The sequence below is a fragment of the Kogia breviceps genome, chromosome 13 (genome assembly GCF_026419965.1).
Source record: "Kogia breviceps isolate mKogBre1 chromosome 13, mKogBre1 haplotype 1, whole genome shotgun sequence".
NCBI classification, from domain to species: Eukaryota; Metazoa; Chordata; class Mammalia; order Artiodactyla; family Physeteridae; genus Kogia; species Kogia breviceps.
The window spans coordinates 25,280,104-25,286,103 of record NC_081322.1 but is presented as its reverse complement, the minus strand read 5'-3'; positions in this window follow the sequence as shown (position 1 = coordinate 25,286,103).

The following is a 6,000-nucleotide window of genomic DNA, read 5'->3' as shown; positions in this document are numbered from 1 at the left end:
ACCTTCTCCTTCCTCCCCTCCCACCACCCCCTGCCCACCATAACGGGAACTGGGGAGTGCTCATTACTCTTACTAAGCTCATACCTGTCAACCACAGAGAACAAGGACTAACTCTAAGCTGCTGGGGTGTCCTTGGCTTTGACCAGAGGTCTACCTGGACTGTGAGTGTTAGAAGGGCTGGGAGTCAAGATTTTTCTCTAGGGAGCTCCAATTACGCCCTGTGGGTCAGGATTTCCTGGTAAGATAATATCATAGAGAAAATTTCCGGTCTTCAGGGCATTCTCATTCACACTTCATCTCTCCTTCTGAGATCCCCAGAGACTGGCCCATTTGTATCATTTTTACATTCGACCCACATACTGTTTACAGCTAGAGTTTTGGTCTGGTCTATCCTGTAGGTGAATACATTCAACCACCACTATATTTATGAGACATGACCCTTTAGATGATGACAGTAGTGGATCAGTAAGAGGTGAGATGTTCTTATGCCTCGTGCCCTTCACTTTCTCATTTACACTCTAAGGGAAGCCCAGGTGCAGTGTTGTTCTGGTGGGGTCTGGCTGTACGTGAGAGATTCAGAGAGCTCTACATGCAGAGTAAAAATAACTGGACTGTCTAGGATGACATTTCACCGTAAGAGTGGGCATAAAAAAGGCTGAAATGAGTTAAGTGGGACATGGTAGGGGGAGGGAATGCAGAGGCCACAATAAAATGTAAGAAGGCATTCAACTAAGACTGAAAACTTTTTAAATTACAGTTACAGGAATATGTGAAAGTTTTACAAATAAAGTATATGCATAACACACACGAGTATATTTTGTTGAATTTTTACATTCGCATACTTAAGAGTCACCCAGTATTGCATTGACATGTCCATGTATCTGTGGTAGCCATGTGGAAACAGCAAACGCACATACAAAATCATATTACTGCGGGTGGGAAAAAAATGTGGAAAATAGAAGAAACTATTTTCAGTTTATTTAAAAGGTTCTGATGAAAAATATCTTTAACAAGCAATATATACATTTACGTATAACTTGAACTAAAATTTAGGCATCTTATTAAACTACTAGTTCTGAGGTTTTTACTCTTTAATTAAGTTTAAGTTCTTCTTAGCATAATCTTTTCAAAGGAAATTGCCAAGCAAGAAATAACTATAGGTTATCTGAAAATATCCTTACTCAGAAGAATAAAGTATTTTTTAAAATTTTAATTTATTTGTTTTTGCCTGTGTTGGGTCTTCGTTGCTGCACGCAGGCTTTCTCTAGTTGTGGAGAGTGGCGGCTACTCTTCGTTGTGGTGCACAGGTTTCTCATTGCAGTGGCTTCTCTAAAGCACGGGCTTTAGGCGCGCGGGCTTCAGCAGTCGTGGCTCACAGGATTAGCTGCTCCGCGGCATGTGGGATCTTCCCAGACCAGGGATCGAACCCATGTCCGCTGCATTGGCAGGCGGATTCTTAACCACTGCGCCACCAGGAAAGCCCCAAAGTATTATTACGTAGTGCAGGGTTCTCTACTTGCATGGAATCCATGAATGTATTGATATCAAAATATCTTTTTTGATTCGTTAACTCCATTGTTCAAAATATCGTCAGAGAAATGTGACCCTACTTATTTGTTTAGCATTATTTAAAAGTAAATACATTTTATCAGCTAAAACTTCTACTTATTAAACAATTTCTACTTATTAACAATTTCTACTTATTAAACAATACCAGCATCTTCTAGATCAGGGTTCTGACTTTAACTCAGGTCCACATACAGCTACAAAGGTTTTCTGTTGAGTGTCTAAAAACTGATTTAAGAAATCCAGCTTCCAAATGCTCAGATTTCATGTGCTCTCTTCGCAGAAGTGATCTGCCAAGAAAGGGTCAGACCTCAAGTTCTCCTTTCCCACATCTCCTTTCAGAATCACATTTCTCCCAGCTGGAAATAAAAGACGTACCCCTCGCTCAGCTGGTATTTTATGATCATGTGAAAACCTCTAGAGTGCCAGACAAAGGAATAATTTTTCAGCTCCTTTAATAGAAGCACATGCTCCAATAGTTTTTATTAAGAGATGCAGTCTCAATAAATTTTATTTTCATTATCAAAATTTCTTAATATGCTTTGATCAAGTATATATTACTAATAATGGTTGTAATAATGCAAGCAAGACCATTTAAAAAAATGGCTACAGGGGGTTAATAGAAACAATTAAATTTTCAATCCACACTCTTTCTTTCTGATTTTTTTTTTTTTTTTTGCGGTACGCGGGCCTCTCACTGTTGTGGCCTCTCCCGTTGCGGAGCACAGGCTCCGGACGCGCAGGCTCAGAGGCCATGGCTCACGGGCCCAGCTGCTCCGCGGCATGTGGGATCCTCCCGGACCGGGGCACGAACCTGTGTCCCCTGCATCAGCAGGCAGACTCTCAACCACTGCGCCACCAGGGAAGCCCAATCCACACTTTTTTTTTGGGATCATAAGGAAATGATAGATGATCCATAAAAACTTCCAAACATTAGAGGATATTACTTTAGAATAAAAGTCCGTGAAGGAACTTGGAATTGAAACATAAGTTCAGGGAGACAAAGAAAAGATACAAAACTTCCAACTACTTAAGAAGCACTTGTTCATGTATTGTTTAAATGAACAATGGAAGATAGCAAATCACTGTGTTATTTGTACTCCATTTGATGTGCTTAAAACAATACAACAGTTTTATTTTAAAATAAAATATTTTAGTATTTAGTATTTAGTGCATTCTGACCATTATACCCTTTAAAATTATCTAAACTTATATTGAAGATTTTAAAATATCAATCTTAAAAATATGCAAGAAGATAAATAATGTTCAACATTCTTTTATGGAGTATGCAAAGAAATAAATTATTTGAGGACCACTTCCCTACATTATTCTGAATTATTGAGGATCCAATTTGCTCAGCATTTGTTCATTCATCCAATCCAACATATACAAAGAACTAGTAAATGTCAGTAATTGGGAAAAGTGTGAGGTATTGGGAGTATGGGGCTACCAGGAGATAAAATAAGAGTTCTTAAAGAGTTCACAGTCTACTGAGAAAAATAACAAGTAAAATGTTGATACATTATAGTGTCATAATGAAGATCAATGAAAGCTGCTATGGAAACAATAGGAAGGATACCAAATTCAGGCTGATGTGGGGTGGACAGTCCAAAAGACAATCAGATTTCACAGGTTGTATGGCGATCCCTTTGATGAATATTATAAGATAATTAAAACTTACCCAGATGAAGTACATGTACACATATGTGTGTTGCAAGATGGATTATTGAAACAGATGCAGCTAGAAACTGTAAACTGGAAGTCAACGTGTGTGATGGAAGAATAATCTGGAATATTCACTGTGGATTATCAACAATTCTTCTCCTAGCACTGTCCCAGCAGCATCTCCCACTCAAAACATGAAGACTGGCTCACCCAGATAGGAATTATTAGGCTGAACAAATACACCAGATTTCCACTTCCAGCCTGAAGTAACTGTGAGAAGAGTATAAAAGAGAATAAGTTTGAAAGAAGACACCATCAAATTGAAAGACTCCTTTTCTGGCTCACACACCAAGAGCAGGGATGTCCTTCAACCTGGGAGAAGAGCATGTTTGGAGAGGAGAGGGGAGTTAGATGTACTGTAGGATCCACTTTGCCCCACCCTCAGATAACCTAGGAACATGATAATTTATTTACCAGTTCTTCACATTTGTTGATTTAGCAGAATCTGAATTCAGAATTCGGGAGTAGTATCTCTTTACTTCTGGAACTCTTCCTCACCAATGCACCCCTTGACACAAGGGCATGGTGAGGGAGTATATACAGGGAGGTGGGATGGATCCAGGAAGAAAGAATTACAGAGAGACCCCTGCTGAGTCCCTAACTCCTCTTTGATTAAATAAACAAGGATATTGAACTTTCCAATGGCCCCTCAGGATGATGAAGTGAGTGGAGAGAAAAACTCTCTGGGACTTGCCAAGGGCACTGCACAGCATATTGGGGGTGAACCATTTCCAGTAATATTTTGAGGAGGTTGGACCACCAGTTCCAGGGACCCAAGATGTGCGTGACATCAGTATCCCTAGGGAAACCAGTTTGGAACCCATTCAGATTAGATTTCACACACAATGCACCCTGTATCACACTCACCCTGGTGTCCTTTGAATAATTCCCTGAGGGATGTGGTCAGGGGAGAAGACATATAGGAGTCACCCTGATTATGACTGTATTTCAAACAGGAATTGACTGAAAAATGTGTGATTTGGACAGAGCAACCTGGAAAGGGTCTAGATTAAGTTGTCTGTCATTATACAGAATTCCAAGAGTCAAAAAATCAAATTGAGTTATTGAAATAAAGTTACATTTTTGCACATCAGAGTTTGTAACTTAGATATTTATAGCTACTGCACATGAAAGGTCTTGGATGTCAGACTGAGGAGTTTGGGTTTTGTCCTGAAGGCAATGGGAAGCAATTGAAGAATTTTAAATAGAAAAATGTGAGAAGAAGAATTGAATTGTATAGAACTCATTCAGGCAGCAGTGTGGAGAATGGATTGGTGAATTAGGGGTCAGAGAGATGGAAAACCAGAGGAAGGAACACAGCAATGAGCCTTTTGACCTAAACATGGACAGAAATAAAAGGAATAAACCATAACAGTGGAGATGGAAAGGAGAGGATTCATTTGGGAGTGTTTACATGGCATGTGTCTCAGCCCAGCTCTGCCCATTCAACCTCAGCAGTTGGGTCATTGGGGCAAAATTCTGACTATGATGCCACCTGTAAACCACCTCCATTTCAACCAGTGTACTGCTCCTGTACTGTCTCAGCAGCTCCTGAATTCATGCCTATTTGCTATCACATTTTGTTTTATTTCACTTATACTTCTTAAAAGGTAATAAGTTACCATCTATGTACACTCACACTATTTTACATATACTTACATTATGTCCACTGACCATATACTATAGCAAAAGTCCATGTATAAAGTCTTTCAAATTAAAACTATAGAATTTAAAACAGTATTGGTTGACTGAGTGTATCCTTCTATCCTTAAAACTCATTTGCTCTTTCATAAAAGCTTCCAGCAGAATAGCATTTGAGTTAATAGTCTCTGAGAACAGAATTCCTAGGTTCAAATCCAAGTTCTAAAACTTACTAGGCTCATGATCTAATAAGTTGGTTTATCTGTCTGGACCTCTTGAAATCTGTAAAATGGGATGATACTACTGTCCATTTCATTAGCCCATTTAAGGCATTTAGTACAGGGTCAGGAACAAAGAAAACACACAATGATGCTAACAATTGACTGTGTGGCAAATTTGACATTCCTTAAATGTGTTTAAATTTTTAAGTTGCACATAGCACCAAAAAGTTTCCTCACCAAAATCTGTCTGATGCTAATATATATTTAAACAAGGTGACCCTCATGTTAAAATCTGTGGGTATGAAAGGACAAACAACCACATAATTTACACATTTCTCCTTAGTCTTCACTTTGCTTTGGCCAACTACATACAGATATCTATTTATCTTTACACAACTCTAAAACATTTTCTAGAAGGGCAGGATGGAAGCTGTCCTCTGTATTTTATGTGGTGCTGAGTTCAGATGTAAGCATTCAATTTACAACAATAATAAAGGCTAGATAAGAAATATTCCAGAGATATGGGAACATATGTATAAGTATAACTGATTCACTTTGTTGTAAAGCAGAAACCAACACACCATTGTAAAGCCGTTATACTCCAATAAAGATGTTTAAAAAAAAAAAGAAGAAAATCCAAATGGAAAGAAGACTTGCCAGTTGGGTTATTTCTACTGAGCAGAATGTTTATTTTTTCATAGAACAAATTAGAAGTTTTCCAGATGGTTTATCTAAAGTATTTTTCTCTCCTCCAAGGAGAGGATAAATTAGAAGTGTTCAGAAAAGGTCATTCCCGCCTCTCCAAGAAGTACATTTTCATAATTTAAAGAACTAAAGTTCAACAACA